The sequence below is a fragment of the Mus musculus genome, chromosome 6 (genome assembly GCF_000001635.26).
Source record: "Mus musculus strain C57BL/6J chromosome 6, GRCm38.p6 C57BL/6J".
In the NCBI taxonomy this organism is placed as follows: domain Eukaryota; kingdom Metazoa; phylum Chordata; class Mammalia; order Rodentia; family Muridae; genus Mus; species Mus musculus.
The window spans coordinates 80666936-80688981 of NC_000072.6; the positions used below are offsets into that span (position 1 = coordinate 80666936).

At 37.6% G+C, this 22046-nt stretch overlaps 1 protein-coding gene across 7 annotated transcripts in view; it reads left to right on the top strand.

Annotated features, from left to right (window-relative positions):
- Window positions 1-22046, top strand: part of Lrrtm4 (leucine rich repeat transmembrane neuronal 4) — a 791305-nt gene that overhangs the window by 648078 nt on the left and 121181 nt on the right. The window lies entirely within an intron of this gene.

Here is a 22046-nt window from a genome sequence, read left to right on the forward strand (position 1 = left end):
GGAAACTTGCTTCATTGAGTATATTGAATCTTCCAGAATAGAGGACTGGATAAGTAAAAGCTTATCTTTCTGAATATTTCAAATAATTTTCATAATTGTGAATCTGTATCAACATGCATTGATAAAAATGCTCACAATTATGTATACACACAGATACTTAGCTGATCTTTTCCAAAAAAAAAGTCTTCATTTGAATTTAGGTTGAGAAGTAGATTGGACTTGATTGGTTCAGTTATTCTGCAAACTTGTTTGATGGAAATCACTGAATATCCTTTAAAATTCTCTCCATAGGATACAACTAAAATTGGCAGGAAAAACTGTGGGCAGATATTTATCATTCACTATTGAGAAAATACTGTCTATGTGTATTAAAGCTTGAATTATATAGCAGTAGAGGATAATCAAAAAATTGTGTAATTCTTTGAGAATTTAAAATATCATTCAGAATGTTTTCCATACTTAAGAATTAGATGTAAGTCTGTGAATTCCATAATTCCATCAAGAAAAGGGGCAGAGTGTATTGGGGAAACCACATTGCTCCCTCTCTTAAGCCCAGGTATATAATTAGTGACTGTTAGGCAATATGCCCATCTCCTTAGGATAAATTTGCCTTAGGAAGTTTGTAAGTATTTCCTTTCAACAGAGACATGGAGAATCTCTGCCTCAGCTCTAGCAGAAGCCCTAATTCACTCTTATTCAATATTTGTACACACACACACACACACACACACACACACACACACACACACAAACACACTATCATGAGGCTACATTAAGATGTCATTGAGTTGTCATGTAAATAAACTTCCTTGTGCATGCGAATGCACTATTGTGGAGACAACCACACACACACATAGTGTGTATGTGTGTGTGTGTCTGATGAGTATATATAATATAATATATGTATATTGAATATATATGTATATATATATATATATATATATATATATATATATATTTCTTGAAATGGATGAACTAAACTTACCCATTTTTCAAAGGCTAAAAATAACTAACTATAAGATTTTGTTAAATAAATATTATTAAATAAAACATTTCAATTTAGTGTTATTGAAATGTATTAGTTTAGCAGAAATTACTGTATGTTTAATAAACTCAAAAATGTCTCATAACAAGACCACTCCTCTTGGAAAATTAGAGTTTGGGATGTGATTCTCTCTCTCTGTCTATCTCTCTCTCCCTCCCACCCTTCCTCTATCTCTTTCTCTCTCTCTGTGTGTATTGTGTGTGTGCTTCCATCTCCATGTGTGCCTTTAATTGCTATGTCTTCATGATCATGCCTATGCATAGAAGCCAGAGGTCAACATCAAATCTTCCTCCACCATACTCTATCTTATTGTTTTCACAGGATCTTCTACTGAATTTAGTGCTCACTGTTTCAGATAAAAGAGGTCCTTAGGAAGCCCCAGAGGTCCTCCAGCGTCTCCATCCCCAGCTCTGGAATTTCCATGTGTGCCTCACACAGTACTTGCATCTGAACTCAACTGAGCCATCTCTTGGGCCTTACACATGACTTTTGACAAATACACTTCCTTGCATATCTTAAACAAATAATTCTTGAAGTTATAGGGTACCTAAGTAAATATATGCCTCCTAATACAAAAGGTCATGAATGAATACATTGTAGGTGCATAATGCAGGATTTGTTTTTCTTTAAACATATATGGGACATACAAGATGACTCAGTGAGTAATGGTGATTGCTACCAAGACTAACTATGTGAACTCAATCCTAGGATATCACATAGTGGAAGGACAGAAATTATTTCTGTAAATTGTACACAGAGGAGTGTGAGAGAAAGACAGAGACAGAGAGACAGAGACAAACTGAGACAGAGAAAGAGATTCAGAGACAAAGGCAGAGAGAGACAGAGAGAGACAGATACAGAGAGAAGCAGATAAAAGCAGGGAGACCGAGACAGATACATACAGATACATACACACACACACACAGAGAGAGAGAGAGAGAGAGAGAGAGAGAGAGAGAGAGAGAGAGAGAGAGAGAGAGAGGGAAAGAGAGAGAGGGAGAGAGAGAGAGGAACAGAGAGGAGCATAATAATAAGCAGAAGAGAAGGAGGGGAAGAGAAGATGAAGAAAAGGGGGGGAGGAGGACTAAGAAGAAGAAAAGAAGAAGAAGAGGAAGAAGAAAAAATACAGTTTAATTCATTTGATTATTTATATAACCATACTCTGTAGCCAGTTTTTCTTAAGCTTTTATACACTGATTTTTTTTCCTATATGTCTTGTGCCAGTAGTTATACTTGTTTCTCTGAAGTTCAAATTAAATAATTGTCATATAGTCATGATCTCCAACATCCATCCATACTTTGTGGGCTTTAATACTCTAATAGAAAACACTTAAATCCCCAGAGCATTCAGTAGACTGTCTATTAAAAGTTCCCTATCACATTTCCTTTTATGTTCCCATTTCCCAAATGCATTCCCCCTAAAGCAGGGTCCTTTAAGATGCTCCTTGAAATGGAATTTGGGGAAGGAGACTGTTCAGAAAATACTATATGCTTCATTTCTCTCTTAGAGCACTTGATGAATATTTAAAAAAAGAAAAAGAAAAAGAAAAAGAAATCCGTGCTTTTCTGAGCTTAAAATCTGAATCAATCACCAGCTTTTCCCAAATGTGTTTCATTTTGAGTCTCCTTTTCCCATGCTGATGGTTTTGCTTCTGAAACCAAACCTAGTCACATTTTGTGGCTTCCTGGATGGTGTTGTGGAAATTGTTAATACATATCACTGTCTGTGGGCTAGCCAAACATGAAAAAGTAAGGTTTTAATATGCAGACATTTTGAGGTCTGGGATGTGCGAAACTGCCTTTTGTATCTGTTCTGCTTCAAATATGTTCTGGAAGCAGTAAAAGCCAGGTGTGCATTATAACACATGACTGACCCTTGAAGAGCTTTGGGACAGTGAGTGAAAGTGCAACAGCATACCTCCACTGCCAGCTCTACCTGGAAAGGTTGACCAAGGCTGAGTCAGTATCCCTCAATGTTCAAGGCCTCAAACTGAGCAGGAACACTGTCAAATAATTTTCTAGCAGAAAAGAAAGCCGTTAGGCAGTATCTCAGGCTAGAAGCATCAGCCGGAGTGTAGTTAGAGGTAAGAGCATAGTTACGTATTGCCAAGTCTAGGATCTACAGAACTCTACAACCTTTATTTTCCTTTTCAATTTTCTTTTCAATTATTATCACATTTTATTTATAGACGTATAGGTGCATGAGCACTTAGCTTACACCTAGTTCTCATAGGACAACTTTTGTGAGTCATTTACCTTCTTCTAACATGGAGGGTTTAGGACTCAAGTAGTCTGATTTGGTGGCAAGTGCCTTTAATCCATGGAATCATCTCTCCAGTCCACTGGTTCCCTTCCTCATCAGGGCAGTTGTGGTGGTCTGAATAAGAATGGCTCCATAGACCTATATATTTAAATGCTTAGTTCCTAGTTGGTGGATTCTTTAGGAGGGATTAGGGGTTTGGCTTTGTTGAGGGGGCCATAGTGTTGTTGGAAGAGGTATGTTTCTGGGAATGGGCTTGGAGGTTTCAAAAGCCCATGCTAGGTCCAGTCTTGCATTCACTGCCTCCTTCATCTTTTGGATAAGATGAAGACAACACCATGCCTTACTGCCTGCTACCAAGCTCCCTGCCATGATGGTCATGGATTAACCCTCTGAAAAATGTAAGCAAGCCCACAAGTGAACACTTCATTTTATAAGTTGCCTAGGTCATGTTGTCTCATAGCAGGAATAGAACTGTAAATAACACAATAAGGAGTCATCATTATATAAATCTGTATTCAGTAAAGTCAACTTTTCAATAAATCTTAGTCATTGGAAACCAGAACTGAGGCCTCATTCCTGAAGTACTTGGACATTCCCAATCTGTTTTGTTTTGGACAATATTCATTGTTAATAAATTAACAAACCAAAATGATAACATAACAGTAGAGTTGTGCAAAGATGGTACTTGGCCTAGTTATTGCACGTGACTAAGTTGGCCACTTAACTAACTTGCTGTCCACTCCACCAGAGACAAATCTAGAACAGGAAGTTTGGATGGACGTGTATAGGCCCATTCGTGATAGGTTTAATTGTTTAACTTATTCTTCTATTATACAATGCACCCCAATTGCAGTTTCCCCTCCCTCCATTCCTCCCAACACCCCCCACTCCCCTCTAGCCAAGATACACTCCTCTTCATTTTCCTTTGAGATAATATCAGACTTCCCAGGGATATCAATATAATACTACATAACAAGATACAATAAGGAATATGTGCAAACCCTCATATTGAGGTAGGATGTGGCAATCCAGTAGGAAGAAAAAGGTCCCAAGAACAGGGGAACGCCAGGGCCAAAAAGTGGGAGTGGGTGGGTAGGGGAGTGGGGGAGGGTATGGGGGACTTTTGGATAGCATTGGAAATGTAAATGAGGAAAATACCTAATTAAAAAAAAAGAACAGGCTAACATTCACACACACACACACACACACACACACACACACACACACACACACACTGTTATGAATCCTCTCAGAACATCAAGCTAAACAAACATAAAATATATCCAGAGGACTTAGCACTGACCCATGCAGACTCAATAATTTCTGCTTCAGTCTCTCTGGGACCCTATGAGCCCTGCTTAGCTAACTCTGTGGCCTATGTTCCCCTGGTGTCCCCAAACACTCTAGCTCCTACCATCCTTTTTCCCCCTCTTCTGATTTCCTCAAGATCTGCCTAATGTTTGTCTGTGGGTCTCTGTATCTTCTTCCATCAGCTGCTACATAAAATCTCTCTGATTATTGTGCAAGGCGCCAATCTTTGAGTAGAGAAGATATCATTGAGAATCATTTCATTGGCTGTTTTTTCCTTGTCATAATTTGTTCTATCCTAGGACTCTGGGCTCTCTGGCCTCTGATTTCTCGCTACTCAGGGAATGTTGAATATGGGTTGGTGGTTGAACTGGTGTCCCAGTCATACCTTTGGAATCCTTGCCTAGTTTCAAAAGATGGCTGTATCTCCCATTGCTAGGTGTTCTCATTAGTCACTCTCAGAGATTCCGAGAAGTTCCACTGCATTAGGTTTCCACATTGCCCCAAAAATGTTTCCCCAATTCCCTGTAATTTCTCTTCTATAATCTCCCAACCTGCTCTCTCCTGTTCTCATCCTTAATGGCCCTCATCCTACCTGCAAAACTGTCTCTCCTTTTCAGGGACATTCATGCATCTCTCCTAGATATCTCATTGTTACTTAACCTCTCTAATAATATGGATTGTAGAATGATTATGTGATAGTTTCATTCATTCATTCATTCATTCATTCATTCATTCATTGTTTGTTTTTTGTTTTACAGTCAGCCTGCAGTTTTCGCTCGCTCCTCTTTTCTAGTCCCTCTGCCCATTCCTTCTCATCTACTTCTTTGTTTCTTTTCACAAAGTGACAGGTTTTTCACGGATCTCAACCAGGCATGGCACATTGACTTGCAGGAAGAATAGGCATCTCCTCTCCCAGTAAATCTAGGCAATAGAAACCAAAAGAACATTGCCAAATTTATTTTATGAGGCCACAGTCACCGTGATACCACACAGACTCAACAAAAAATAGAGAATTTCAGACCAGTTTCCCTCATGAAGATTGATGGTTAGTTTTAGTAGTAAACTTTATATAACTAGCATCACCTGTGAAGAGCAAGTCCATGAGGGTTTGTCCAAATTAGATTGACCTTTGGGCATGTCTGTGGACTCTTGTCTTAAATGAAATAGTTAATGTAGAAGATCCAGTTCAATGTGGCTATCATAATTCCATAACCTGGGAGTCCTGAACTGTATGAGTATAGATTGAAATGAGCACAAATGAACAATCAGATAAACATGCGTGTAATAATTCTCTTTCTGCTCTTGATTCTGGATGTAATATGATTGGCTATTTGAAGTAGGACCCTGTCTTGGCTCTCTTATAATGGTGGGCTGTAACCTGAAAATGTAAGCTGATAGCCCCCTTTTCTCACTAAATTGATTTTTGTCAGGGTATTTTATTATAGCAACAGAAATGAAACTGGGACACATCTTTAAACAATTTAAAGTTTGCCAAGGAAGAAGTATGGTTTTTACCTTTGAAGGACTTCCTGCATTAAAGTAGGATTGGTGTTTGCAGCCACACAGATACTGGAAACTATATAAAGTGATTAACTTTCTAAAATGTCTCTAAAATGATGCAATGGGAGTCTTGGGCAACACTGCCAGTCATCAGAGTCTTGACAGACATGTTACTTTTTGAGATATTTCTATCATCCAGAAGATCACCCAGGCCTGGCATCAACCTCTCTCCCCTCATCACTGCTCTCAAGTCTGATATGCTCAGAAAATTGCTGATGATAGTTTATAGGAAGCAATATTGCTAGGTAATTGGGTAGGAGCTGAAAGAACGAGATTGAATCCTGATGGTTCTGCAGCCAGCATGCCAAGTTGGTGAAGCTACTTGATAGCTTTGCTGTAGTTAACATAGAAAATGGATATGACCACATGCTGGCTTATTATCGTATGTGAACCTCATGGAGATAACATGTAGATATTATGTAAAGCAATGATATTCATGTGTTAGCATTTCTAAATAACAATAATTATTATTTTATTTATATTATCGCAAATACATTAGTACTTTCAACATTCTGCCAATATTACATCTATATAATTGAAATTTATATTTCTACAAATGCATATTTGTATATGTCAAATATAATTACATTTACTTATTCTCTTTCTCCTCTCATCTCTCTCTCTCTTTCTCTCTCACTCCTTCTCTCTCTGCAAGTGTGTGTGCACATGCTTATGTGTGTGGGGGGTGGTAAGAGAACAAAATGCTGCAAACTTAGTTCTCTGTTTCTTCCATATGAGACCTAAGGAGGTCCTCAGGCTTCTTGGTAAGCATCAACACCAACTAAAGACATCTTCTCATCCCATATATTGGTATTTTTTTCGAAGCTAACAACCAAAGAGCCTAATAAACAAAAACATATTAAGAGGATCTTCCTCCTCAATACTGGGAGTTGTTCAGGCCGAGATACAAGTAATATCTTTTTTTTTTTTTTTTGTACAGAAAAGTGATAAAGCCTCTTTCATCTTTTTAAATCATCACATGAACTTGTCATATAATTAAGGTTCAGGGTCAATCTAATTTAAAAATGTTTAGTGTTTAAAATAATGTTTTATGACAATGTATGTAGTACCACAGTGCTATAACTGTCGTTTATTTTCCATACAGTGCACGAGATAGAGGGTATTTGGCCACTTATTTCCACTTTTACTTTTTTCTACCACACTTAGCTTTTTCTATACTGTAGACCTAGGACATAATCCGCTGGTATGTTCTTGTAGATCATTTTTAGTGTTTCGCCTTTTTTTACTATAGAGAATTTTGCTGAAATTTTGTTAAAGGAATCCAACTTTTTCATTTACACTTTTTTTGAGCTCTAACTAGAAAAGCTTCCTTATCACCAGTCTTTGAGTTAATCCATGTTTTTCTCCATGGCCATTGTTTGTAGGTATCAGTAGGAGATTGGTGCAAGAACCCTGTGCACCCAACTATCAGTCTTAAGATTTAAGTAAAATGACCAACTGCATGTATACGTCTTTGTATAACCTGTTATATGACTTCATTCTCTAAAATACTTACAATAGCAAACCCAATTCAAATTCTGTATAAACAGCAGCCATACTAAAAATTCAATAGTACACTAGCAGGAAAGAAAACTATGTTGCATAAAATACAAGTGCAATTTAATTCTATACTATTTTTGAGGATCAGTTTATTGAAGATAAGGATAGAGAAGGCTGATTTCACTGCATGTCTTCATTTGTTATGTTTGCACAAATTATTAATTTGGATTGCATTTTCATTGGAGATATGAGCCTGACCTCACCTTTTGTGACATGGCTTTCTAAGCATACAGGGCCATATACACAGAAGGTCAACAAGCTTCTGAGTGGTTTCAAATTCATTATCATATGATACGTTTCCATTTCTATGTCTTCTTTTTCATATATATATATATGTGTGTGTGTGTGTGTGTGTGTGTGTGTGAATATTTTCTTTATTTACATTTCAAATGTTATCCCCTTTCCCAGTTTTCACCCCCCTCCCAGAAACTTGCTATTCCATTCCCACTCCTCTTGCTTCTATGAGGGTGTTTCTCCACCCACCCACCCATCCACCCATTCCTGTCTTCCTACCCTCGATTCCTCTACACTGGGCATCTATCTAGTCTTCCTGGGACCAAGGACCTCTTCTCTCATTGATGCCTGACAAGACCATCCTCTGCTACATATGCAGCTGGAGCCATGTGTACTCCTTGGGTGGTAGCTTAGTCCCTGGGAGCTCTAGGAGGTCTGGTGGGTTGATATTGTTGTTCTTCCTATAGGGTTGCAAACCCCTTGAGCTCCTTCAGTCCTTTCTCTAACTCTTCAATTGAGTACCCCACACTCAGCTGAATGGTTGGCTGTTAGCCTCTGCATTTGTAAGGCTTTGGCAGGGCCTCTCAGGAGACAGCTGTATCAGGCTCATTTTAACAAGCATTTCATGGCATCCACAATAGAGTTGGTTTGCTAACTCTGTATGGGATGAATCCTCCGGTGGTACAATCTCTGGATGGCCTTTCCTTCAGTCTCTGCTCTACACTTTGTTTTCATATTTGTCCCATGTGTATTTTGTTCCCCTTCTAAGAAGGACCGAAGCACCCACACTTCGATCTTCCTTCTTCTTGAGTTTCATGTGGTCTATATCTTGGGAATTCCAAGCTTTTGAGCTAATATCCACTTAGCAGTGAGTGCATACTATGTGTGTTATTTTTGTGATTGGGTTACCTCACTCAGGATGATATTTTCTAGTTCAAATGGATACTGTTTGCCTAAGAATTTCATGAATTCATCGTTTTTATATCTGACTAGTACTCCATTGTGTAAATGTACCACATTTTCTGTATCCATTATTCTGTTGAAGGACATCTGGGTTCTTTCCATCTTCTGGCTATTATAAATAATGCTGTTATGAACAAAGTGGAGCATGTGTCCTTGTTATATGTTGGAGAATCTCAAGGAACTCCACATAAAACCAGACACACTGAAACTTGTAGAAAAGAAAGTAGGGAAAAGCCTCTAGCACATAGGCACAGAGGAAAATTTCCTGAACAGAATGCTAATGGCTTATGCTCTAAGATCAAGAATAGACAAATGGGGCCTCATAAAATTTCAAAGCTCATGTAAGGAAAAGGACACTGTCAATAGGACAAAATGGCAACCAACAGATTGGGAAAAGATCTTCACCAATTCTACATCCTATAGAAGGCTAATAACCAATATATACAAAGAATTCAAGAAATTACATTGCAGAGAATCAAATAACCCTATTAAAAAGAGGGGGTACAGAGCTAACCAAAGAATTTTCAACAGAGGTATATCTAATGGGTGAGAGGCACCTAAAGAAATGTTCAACATCCTTAGTCATCAGGGAAATGCAAATCAAAACAACCCCAAGATTCCACCTCACACCAGTTAGAATGGCTAAGATAAAAAACTCAGGTGACAGCAGATGCTGGCAAGGATGTAGAGAAAGAGTAACACTCCTCCATTATTAGTGGGATTGCAGGCTGGTACAGCCACTCTGGAAATCACTCTGGCAGTTTCTCAGAAAACTGGACATAGTACTACCTGAGGACACAGCTATATTGCTCCTAGGCATGTCTTCTTTTTCAAATCAAAAAATCTTTTTTTAACTTCGTTTTTTCCCTATAGTTTTATTACTTTGATTTACTCTTTCAATCAATATTCCAAACAGATTTTTAAAAACAATTTTATTTTATTTTTAATTATGTACATGTGTGCATGTGTCTGTCTGTACTTATATATACCATATACATGCAGATGCCTTTAGAGACCAACCAGAGAGTATACCAGATCCCCTGGAGCTGGAATTAAAGGCAATTGTGAATAACTGTCATGCATGCTGGAATTCAAGTCCTCTGGAAGAGCAACAAGACTCTTAACCACTGTGCCATTTCTCAGCCCCTCTAACTAGCTCTTATTGATCTATAAATAATAATGTATTTTTTTCATATTTCTTATTCTATCACTTTGAGGAAATGTTACTCTATGTAATCTTATCAAAGAATATGTATTAACAAACTTTTGCCGTGAAAACATTATAGATATTAAGAATCTTAATCCTAGTTATCAACAAATCAACTCGAATATATATGTATACACACACACATATGTTTATGTGTGTGTGTGTGTATTTATGTATATGACCAAATACATATGCTATATAAGACACACATATTGTTTTTAGTTAGGCTTTCTATTGCTGTGAAGAGTCATCATGACCATGTCTTATAAATGAAAGAATTTAACTGTGACTGGTTTATAGTTCAGAGGTTTAGCCCATTGTCATCATGGCAGGAAGTATGGCAACATGCAAGCAGATATAGAGCTGGAAAGGTAGCTGAGAATTGTATATCCAGGTCAGCAAGCAGCAGGAAGAGAGTGAGGCCCCTGCCCTTGCCCTGGCCATGGCTCTGTCTTGAGCATCTGAGACCTAAGTGACACACTTTCTCCAACAAAGCCATATGACTCCAACAAGACTATACCTTCTAATACTGCCACTCTCATTGAGCCTATGGGAGTTCATGGTTTTATATGTGTGTGTATTTCAAAATATGATATTTAGCAATTGTCAATTATTAATGTGTTGTTACATTATATGTTTATTAATATATTATTAAGTTATGATATATTAATTATTGATAAATTGATAATATCTTACCAAAACACCTAGAGAAAATTTGCTGACTTCTGCTCTGAAGTTATTCATAAATGTAATTGTGTAACCTAGAAAAATGTTTTTCACTTTTCAATTACCACGAATCTATTAGTTTTCGTCTATTGTGAAGAGTTTTACCTTACTTTGTAATTATCTGAGTAGTTTGGATAATATCTCCACTGCTACATTAAGTACCAATGAAGACAATGGGTAACTCTGTCCTTTGTATATTCATGGTAAGAATGCATCTGATATTTCTTCCATAGAGAATATGCTGACTTTAAATCTAAAGAGTTAATTATCCTTACTTATATCTCTGTGTGTCTGTTTCTGTGTATCATTGATACATAACTGTTTTTCTGGCATATTATCAGGGAGAGGTGTTGTTCAATTTGAAAGATCTTCTTAGTATCTGTAAAAATAATGATTTTCCTACCACAAATTATATATATATATTTTATCAAAAAACTGTATGCTAAGTTACTCTTACTTTCTGAGAACCCTGGACCATAACACATTATATTGATATGTGATTAACAATTTACACCACTAAAAGTTTTTCATCAATATTATGTGATATCAAAAATTGTACATATGTAAAAGTTTAAAATAGTACACATTTCTATATTAATGTTAACATTAATTCATATAAACTTTTCCATGTTTTTATTTTCTGGAAATTTGTAAAATAACATTTGCTTCATTTGTAGATGCAGTCTTTCCTTCTTCCCCTCTACCTGTGTTCCTTGTGCTAGAGGATCCCTCACTCCATCTTGGAAAGGCACCACTGCCTGTAATTCCCAGGCCCCTTATCTCTCACCCACAGTCATTCCTGTGATGACATGTCCTTGCATTCAGATGTGTTTTATCGTCATCCCTCATTAACTTTCCCCTTCTCTTGAGAATCTTCTCTGAGTTCTTTCTTATGTCTCGGTCACCTTCTTCAGGGTCATATCAACGATGCCTAGTACTCTCTTTTTATAGGGCAGGCAGAATTAACTATGGTAATTTAGAAATTTTTACCTCTCCTATATGAATAAAGATTTATGGCATTCTCTTAATACTATATATAATTGCATTTTGGGTATGGATTATGGTAAATTATGTAAGCTATTTTTATTGATATGTATGATTTTTGGAGCAGCTAACTGGCTATCCTCCTAAATAGACATTTCCATTACCTGGAGTGTTTGTCAAGCAGCATTTATGCATATTTAGTCATATGTATGTGTATATATAATATGTTTTATGCATACAAGTTATATATATATTTTCTATAGTTAAGCTTCATGCATTAATGTGAACTAACATGTAACATTATTGGCTGATTTGAGGGAGGAGAAAATTAAAATAATCTAGACAACGTGATTGTGGCCAACAGAATCATGGACACTTATTTAACCTCTGAGAATTAAATAAATGATATGTAACCACAGGCTTAGCAGATTATGCAGTGAGCAAGAACACTTGCTCTGAAATCTAGATAACCAAATCTAGGATCCCAAGACCAACTTAAAACTGTGCATGGTGTCATTCATTTCCATCACCCTAGCAATGTTTCTGGGGCCACTGTTGTCCAAAACATTCAAGAGTAAGGTTCAAGGAGGGAATATTCCTGAAACAAATGAAGCCTAGGGTTTTAGAGGAGGGTAGTCAGCAATAGCCTGTGGCTGTTATGCATAAGCATCATACATAGTACAAGCGTACACACACACACACACTTAAAATAATACAGAACAAGAGAACAGGATGTGTAAAACTCAGGAGTGGAGTTTCATTTCTTCTCATTACTGGCTCACACTCACTTGGACTTCTCAGTTGGAAAGAGAAAAACATGTTATTATCTGTGCTGATTCTGTGTTCATGAAGCCTGGCTCTCATTAGCGCTAAGGCCAGGAGGCAGCCCTGTGGTCTTTGAAAGCCACGGCTCTTGTGCTACTGAACACAAAATTATTCAGCTGCAGTGACCGTATGATGGAATCCCAGGGCAGGCCTCTCATGGCCTATCTTGCTTTTGATAGAAAGTGTACTACAGTCATTTCTTTTCATTGATCCTAGGTGAGACCTTCACCAGCGAATGAACTCAGCTTTTTTTCCCCTCTTGACAGAATGACAGAAATCCCTAAATGTCCTTGCAGTTAACCATCTAAGACTAGGTGGCAAAACAGAATGCCACAAGATGAACTGGGGTTTGATATTTCAGCCAAGGCTACCAAGGTTTTGATGGTCAGCTTTGGAATTACTCACTCTGGCTTAGTTGTTGTCTCTCCTGTGTTGCTTATTCTTTTGTTCTTTTTCTCCTCTCTTCTCTTCCCTCCCCCCTTTTCTCTCTTCCACCCTCCTCTCTCTTCTTAGCTCTCACCTTATCTTCTTCCCCCCTTTCCTCCTCTCTCCTTTTATTTCTCCCCTTTTCACTGACTGTCTTCTGCCCTTTATACACCTCCCCACTGCATCTCAGTCTTCTGTATTTTTCCCTGTTTTCCTTCCGTGCTTGCAATAAAACAAAATGACACAGAAGCAAAGTCATTTTCTCCATTAGATTATTTATGTGTCCACTGAGAACGAGGTGGGAGCCACACCTCAGGTATGAGCTGAAAGCTTCTGCTCCCATTTGATGCTTCCTAGTGGAATCATCCTTAACTTGGTTTTGCCTTTGCCTCCATCATTATCCTGGGTTCTCTGGAGCCCAGCCATCAGCATATGTGTATGGTACACTTTCCAATCTAGCAACAGCAACCATATTTCTTCCAATCACTTAAGACTAATAGTAAACAAGCAATCTGTAATTGGCATGAAATATTGAGGTAATTTTTACTTTGATATCGCTGAAAGCAAGTGATGCCTTTCAAGTAAGGTACACTTTTATTTCCTCTCTGTAAGATGATACACGAAGAGAGCACAATTTTGGAGATTCTATAAAACTGTTGTTCTTCAAAATGTGTACATGGTTAATTTATTTTTATTAAAAACTCTTTAATACATTTAACTTTAGTAATTTGGTATATGTATCAAATATATTTTGAAAACACACACACATACACACACATACATATCTTGAATAGATAGATGGACAGATATCCTCACCCTGTCTCCTCCAAATCCTCCCATATTTCTCCACACCCTTTCTCCCTTCGAACTTCCAACTTTAATTATATATATATATATATATATATATATATATATATATATATATATATATATATATATTTGGTTATATATATATATAACCAAAACCACCATGCATAGTTAATATTGCCTTTATGGTCATCCACTGGAGGATTAAAAAGAAAATCTATCAGGTCCATAATCCTGTAAAGAAAACTGACTATCCATCCCTCACCAGCCAGAAGCCAGGTTGATCCTAGCTGCATGCTAGAATGTTGATCAGCTTGATCTTGTGCATGACTTGGGCAGATAAAAGCATAGCTGCTATGAGTCTGTAGGTATCATAGCAATGCCATATTCTGGAAACACTTTTTCACATATGTACCAAATCTCTAGCTCTGATAATCTTCACACCCCCACTTGTGCAATGGTTCTTGAACCTTGGGTGGAAGAAGTGTGATACAGATAAAACACAGTAACTAGACTTCAGCTGCTTGTAGATAGAAGCTTTATGCTAGAACAGTCCTAAACCAGAGATCACATCTTTAATACATAACTATGTAAGTAAGGTGCTAATAAAGGCAATCACTCTTTTCTATTAATTCCAGTTAATTCAGCCATAGTAAGGATCACATCTTCCTACCTCTCTTCCATTAAAAATAGTAAACTTACAGGGCTTTAAATTAAATTTGATAGCCTTTTTTTTCCTCTTGTATGTTATTGCCATTCTGGATCAAAGTTAAAATGGATAGACTTCCAGGGAAAGGTTTAGTTCAGTTTGCTAGTTTCTTCAAAACAAACAAACAAGCAAACAAAACCACACACACAAACACACACACACACACACACACACACACACACACACACATACACATACACACATACACACAAAACAAAAACCAAAATACACGTGTCCTATGTAGAAATATTAGAATTCTGACATTCCTTAAACAAAGAATTTAGTCTCAAATTCTTTACACCAAACAACTCGTGATGTCATCCAGTCAGCAGCTCAGCAGCTCAGCAGGAGTAGACTTCTTTCCCTTTGGGGAAGGAGGTCAGAAGACTAGATGCAGAACTTATTGATTGCTGTATCATGATAATACTAAAACATTATTACATAAAATATATTAGAGATAAAAGGGAAGGGATTCATCAGTCCAAAGTAAAATCTCTGTAGGGTAACAAATAATTTTTAATAGAACTTCAGGTTAAATGCAAAGGCCAACTCTTGTGACTAACCCTAAATTTCTTACTTTAATTAAACTTAATTTTTAATACAATAGTTTGAAAAATTGGATATGAACTTTTAGGTTCAGTTATTATTTTCAGAAGCAAAATATATCTAATTTATATTCCTAATTCATTTGCCATTATAAAATTACATATGCTTACATAATGATTCCAAATGAATAAATGTTATATAATTACATATTATTAGCATGTCATTACAGAAATTATCAATATGTAGACATTGACATAGAACTTCAATATTTTTGCATTTCATTATTGTTTAAATATTATATTCACAGCTAACTGATTTCCTCTTTCAAACCATGAATATGGAAATATATGTACATACATATGTATACACATGTGTGCATATAAATTACTGTGCATTAGTGTTTGGTGTATTCAAGCAGTTCTTAAACATGTCTGCATATGTGTGTTGCATATGCACACACAAGTAAAAGGATATGCATAAATAAGTAGATGTGTATAACTATATATATTTTTCCTTGTATACATATGTATATGCATTCATATAAAATACATAGTTCTAAAAAATCTTACTAGCTGCATTTTCATATAAGCATGCATAAATTTATTACAAAATATACAGAGTTTATATATATATGTTATAACTGTAAAATAACTATAACAAATAGAATACTTTTACTTTACTGTGTTATTTCCATGGATTAATTGTACAAGATGTTTAACTATAATTTTTTGACATATTGATACTTCTCTCGCCCTATTTTTTCTTCCTTGTCTTTCCTCCTTCCCCTTACTCTTTCCTTCTTTCTAAATCATGACTTGGTTTAATGTCACGTTTTTTAGTCTAGGTTCTTCATACAAGAGAAACTGTTTGATGTTTTGTTTGGTTGTTTGTTTGTTTGGTTGGTTTGGTTTGGTTTGGTTTGGTTTGGTTTGGTTTGGTTTGGTTTGGATTGTGTGGCTTATTTGTTTACCACATGGGGATCCAGATCCATCCATACTTCTGAAAATGACATAACTATCTTCTCTCCAAAGGAATAAAATTTTATTTTGCATATGTGTCAGATAGTTCTTGTGGATTCATTTATACACAGAAACCTAAGCTAGGCTGATGCCATATCTTGTCTGCTGTGAACACCCTGAAAATCATAGACAAGAATGTATCTTTCTTCTATGATGATATAGGTCCTTTCAGGTAGATCCCCTGAGGAGCTGGCTTATATATTTTGATAAATTTCTTTATAAATTTCCATAGGGCTGATGTAAATGCTTTTTACAATAGCAGCATGTCCACCTCTAAGGGAAAAATGCCAATTTGTCTACATATAAAATGTTTGGGTCTTCAACTTAATAAATTACTGTTATCTTTATTTCAAAATTCATTTCTACATCTGGGAAAGAGGGTAATAGTAAATTATAATCTCAGATTATAATTTAATGCCAACCAGATAATTGGATTATATTATTTTGATTTTCCTTACTGTTTTGAATCTATAAGTTTTTTTGTGTGTGTTTTTGTTTTTTGTTTTGTTTTGTTTTGTTTGTTTTAGATTAGCTGTAGTAAATTGGAGATTCACTTGCATATTTGGTAGTAAACAAAGACCTCAATAAGTTGGTTTAATAATACTCATGTTCTTTTTTTTTTTTTGTAGAAAGAGGATTTAATAAAGTGTTATGGAGGATTATGTAATCAAATAAAAATAAGTACTTAAAGTACTCATCCTAGGAAAGTTTGAAAAAGACCCTAGAAAGAGACACTATAACCCAGACAACTTTTATGAAGGATAACATTTAATTGGGGCTGGGTTGCAGGTTATGAGGTTCATTCCATTATCATCATGGCAGGAAGCATGGCAGGGTCCTGGCAGGCATGGCACAGGAGCAGCTGTGAGTTCTACATCTTGTTCTTTTATGTCTTTTTTAATTAGGTATTTTCTTCATTTACATTTCCATCCAATGCTATCCCAAAAGTCCCACATGCCCCCCCACTCCCCTACCCACTCACTCCCCCTTTTTGACCCTAGTGTTCCCCTGTACTGAGGCATATAAAGTTTGCATGACTAATGGGCCTCTCTTTCTACTAATGGCCGACTAGGCCATCTTCTGATACATATGCAGCTAGAGACAGGAGCTCCGGGGGGTACTGGTTAGTTCATATTGTTGATCCACCTATAGGGTTGCAGATCCCATTAGCTCCTTGGGTACTTTCTCTAGCTCCTCCATTAGGGGCCCTGTGATCCATCCAATAGCTGACTGTGAGCATCCACTTCTGTGTTTGCTAGGCTCACAAGAGACAGCCATATCTGGGTCCTTTCAGCAAAATCTTGCTAGTGTATGCAATGGTGTCAGCGTTTGGAGGCTGATTATGGGATGGATCCCCAGGTATGGCAGTCTCTAGATGATCCTTTCGTCTCAGCTCCAAACTTCTTCTCTGTAACTCCTTCCATGGGTGTTTTGTTCCCAATTCTAAGAAGGGGCAAACTGTCCACACTTTGATCTTCGTTCTTCTTGAGTTTCATGTGTTTTGCAAATTGTATCTTATATCTTGTGTATTCTAAGTTTCTGGGATAATATCCACTTATCAGTGAGTACATATCATGTAGTTCTTTTGTGATTGGGTTACATCACTCAGGATGATGCCCTCCAGGTCCATCCATTTGCCTTGGAATTTCATAAATTCATATTTTTAATAGCTGAGTAGTACTCCATTGTGTAAATGTACCACATTTTCTGTATCCATTTCTCTGTTGAGGGACATCTGAGTCACTTGATCTTTGACAAGGGAGCTAAAACCATTCAGTGGAAAAAGGACACCATTTTCAACAAATGGTGCTGGCACAACTGGTAATTATCATGTAGAAGAATGCGAATTGATCCATTCCTATCTCCTTGTACTAAGGTCAAATCTAAGTGGATCAAGGAACTCCACATAAAACCAGAGACAGTGAAACTTATAGAGGAGAAAGTGGGGTAAAGCCTCGATGGTATGGGCACAGGGGAAAAAATCCTGAATAGAACAGCAATGGCTTGTGCTGTAAGATCAAGAATCAACAAATGGGACCTCATAAAATTGCAAAGATTCTGTAAGGCAAAAGACACTGTCAATAAGACAAAAAGGACACCAACATATTGGGACAGGATCTTTACCTATCCTAAATCAGATAGGGGACTAATATCCAATATATATAAAGAAATCAAGAAGGTGGACTCCAGAAAATCAAATAACCCCATTAAAAATGGGGCTCAGAGCTAAACAAAGAATTCTCACCTGAGGAATACCGAATGGCTGAGAAGCACCTGAAAAAATGTTCAACATCCTTAATCATCAGGGAAATGCAAATCAAAACAACCCTGAGATTCCACCTCACACCAGTCAGAATGGCTAAGATTAAAAATTCAGGTGACAGAAGATGCTGGCAAGGATGTGGAGAAAGAGGAACCCTCTCCGTTGCTGGTGGGATTGTAAGCTTGTACAACCACTGTGGAAATCAGTCTGGCAGTTCCTTAGAAAATTGGACATAGTACTACTGGAGGGTCCCGCAATACCTTTCCTGGGCATATATCCAGAAGATGTTCCAACTGGTAAGAAGGACACATACTCCACTATGCTCATAGCAGCCTTATTTATAATAGCCAGAAGTTGGAAAGAACCCAGATACTCATGTTCTTTACACGATACAGTTCCCACATCTGCCATACTATATTTTGGTATATCTCCTATGAATTTTTTGAAACTCTTTTTTATTTTTAATTTTTTTACTCTCCATATTCCATTCCCCACACCCCATCCACTCTCAGACTGCTCCCCACCCCACACCTCCTCCCCACCCCACCCCATCCCCACATGGATGCCCTACCCCTACTCCACAGGATCTCTAACTCCCTGGGGCCTCCAATCTCTTGAGGGTTAGGTGCATTATCTCTGAATGAATACAGACGTAGGAGTCCTCTACTGTATGTGTTGTTGGGGGCCTCATATCAGCTGTTGTATGCTGTCGGTTTGGTGGTCCAGTGTTTGAGAGATCTCAGGGGTCCAGACTAATTGAGACTGCTGTTCCTCATACAGTATCGCCCTACTCCTCAGCTTCTTTCAGACTTTCCTAATTCAACAACAGGGGTCAGCTGCTTAAGGTTGGGTGCAAATATCTGCATCTGACTCTTTCAGTTGCTTGTTGAGTCTTTCAGAAGGCAGTCATGATAGATCCTTTTTTGTGAGCACTCCATAGCCTCAATAAGACTTTTGCAGGCAGATGGATGGAACTAGGAAATACCATCCTGAGTGAGGTGACTCAGATGCAAAAGGACATGCATGGTATGTACTCACTAATAAGTGGATATTAACAAAAAACAAAACAACAACAACAAAAAACAAGAACAACAACAACAACAACAAAAAAGCAACCAACCAACCAACCAACCAAAAACCTGTACAGAATACCCAAGATACAGTCCACAGAACTCAAAAAGCTCAACAAGCTGAAGTGCCCAAGTGAGGACACCCCAGTCCCACTTGGGAGAGAGAAGAAAGCAATCACAAATGGGGAGGGAGGGAGGAACCTGGGAGAGAAAGTGGATGGCACGGGAAGGGGGGGAAGGGGTGATCTGGTATTGAGTGAGGGAAAAGGACTGAAGCCCTGAGGGCCAGCAGAAAGAGTGGAAACAAGCAACCTCAGAAGATAGGATGTTGGGGGGACCCCCCAGAATGCACCAGAGACTTGGGATGTCAGAGACTCCCAGGACTCACAGGGAGGGACCTTAGATGAAATGACAGATACTAGGGAGAGGGAACTTACAAAGCTGCTGGAAGACAGGAGATCGAGTGAAGGATGGGGTTCCCATTCCATAGTCACATCTCTTGGTCCTGTCTGAAAGAATTACAGGGATGGAATTGGAGAGAAAGCTGAGGAAAAGAAGCTACAGCAACAGGACCAAAGTGGGATCGAGCTCAAGGGGAAGCCCCAGGGATCTATAAGCTTTTAATAGTGTGTATGGTTTCTGAGGTTTAGGGAAGCATTATGTATTATTGCTTTATGTATTATTTGAAGTGTGCACGTGAGTGTCTCTGCATATGCCACAGTGTGCTAGGTCAGGTCAGAAGATAGTTTTCTAGTGTCAGCTCCCTCCATTCCCAGTGGAGTTCAGAGACTGGATCTCTGGTCCTTAGGCTTGGCAGCAAGTGCTTTGACCTTCTGATGGCGGCCTTTGTCAAATCCCAAACAATACAGGACTGGGACGATGAATGAATGAGTACTGACACTGGAGAACTTCCTCAGTCTCTCCATGTGCACCAAGTGTTGCTCATGCTTACACTCGCAAACAAAGCAATCATAGAAACAATGAAAGTGCAATACTCGCGGAAAATCTTTTCCTCATCATTCAATTTATTTTCATGTTTAAAAGTCTAACGCGGAAATCATTATTGTATTTTGAAATTATTTATTCCAAACATGGATTCATTATATAACAGTAGCTCTCTTATATCAAATCTGTCTATACAGCCACCACAGGCATTTGTGACTATCTCTATTCTTTAAGGTGTCAGGCGTTGCTGTCTTGTTACACTCACAATGCTAATAGTTTTAGGAGGTTGAATACATACGTCTCTGTTAATCCTTTTACCAACTACATTTACTAAATGTTTATTTGCAGGATCTAGAAAAGTTATGTTCTTTTTTTTTTTTATAACCAGCCATTTTAACAAATGCTCATATTCAATCTGCTGCTTTGTTTCAGCTTCTTCTCTTGGGCTTTCCATGTTTGAAATATCCCATCTTCACCTGAACATTTATCACTTTTTCATCCAGACTCGAGACACACTGCCTTCTAAATTCATTTTGTTGCATTACTGAGCAAACAGTCACATGGGGGAGCAATCACAGGAACTAGTGCTGTCCTTCAAATCTGTGCTGACATGCGGACATGTTCTGTGGGAGAGGGGAGGTGCCATGCTAAGCTTGTCAAAATCAAAGGAAATCCATTCTCTTCTCCCATCATCTTGGCTTAGGGATTGAAGACAGGTCTTCAGGATAGGCCATCAGGTAAACCAATGCTAAACTTTAACAATAGAGTAACCTCTATAAGGTGGAAATACAAAATCTTTAAGCTAGATTAGTGAATATTTACAAAAGAAAGAAACAAAATGTCTTCTAGTTTTACATTATACCACTGAGTGTATGCATTTCACACCTGTTATAGCAATGATACATTTCTGAAAATATTTGCAACTTATATGATTAAACACCACTCTTCATTAAAATAGTTTAAATTACATTTATTTATTTGTTTGCTTAGTGGTGTGTGTGTGTGTGTGTGTGTGTGTGTGTGTGTGTGGTAAATGTACCACTGTCCACATATGGAGTCAGAAGACAACTTGTAGGATTTGGTTTTCTTCTTCACCATGGGAAAGCTGGGTCCTATGAACTGAACTCAGATTGTCAGGCTTGGTGCTAAGAGCTCTTACCCTCCACATCATCTTCCAGGATCTATTTTCATTATTAAGTACATCACTGTTGGTTTGAAATAAATGTCCTTTATTGCAATATAGGGTATATATTACATTTTAAACTTTCTAATGAGTTCCAAATTATCTATTTCAAGTTTTGCTTTTCATTTCTTTTTATAAAGAGATTATCGATTCAGTCCAATGACTTCCAGTTTAACTTTGATTAGAAAACTTATATTCAACCACTCATGCTGAGCATGCCTCTAATTCCAGGACTCACTTAGGAAGCAGGAGCAGATAGAGCTCTGTGACAGAGCTCTGTGACACCAAGGCCAGCTTCATCTACATATCAAGTTCTAGTCAAGGATGGTTACAGAGTAAGACCCTCTAAATTAATAAAAAATAAATCAATATCCATTTAACTTCAAGCATAGGTTATATT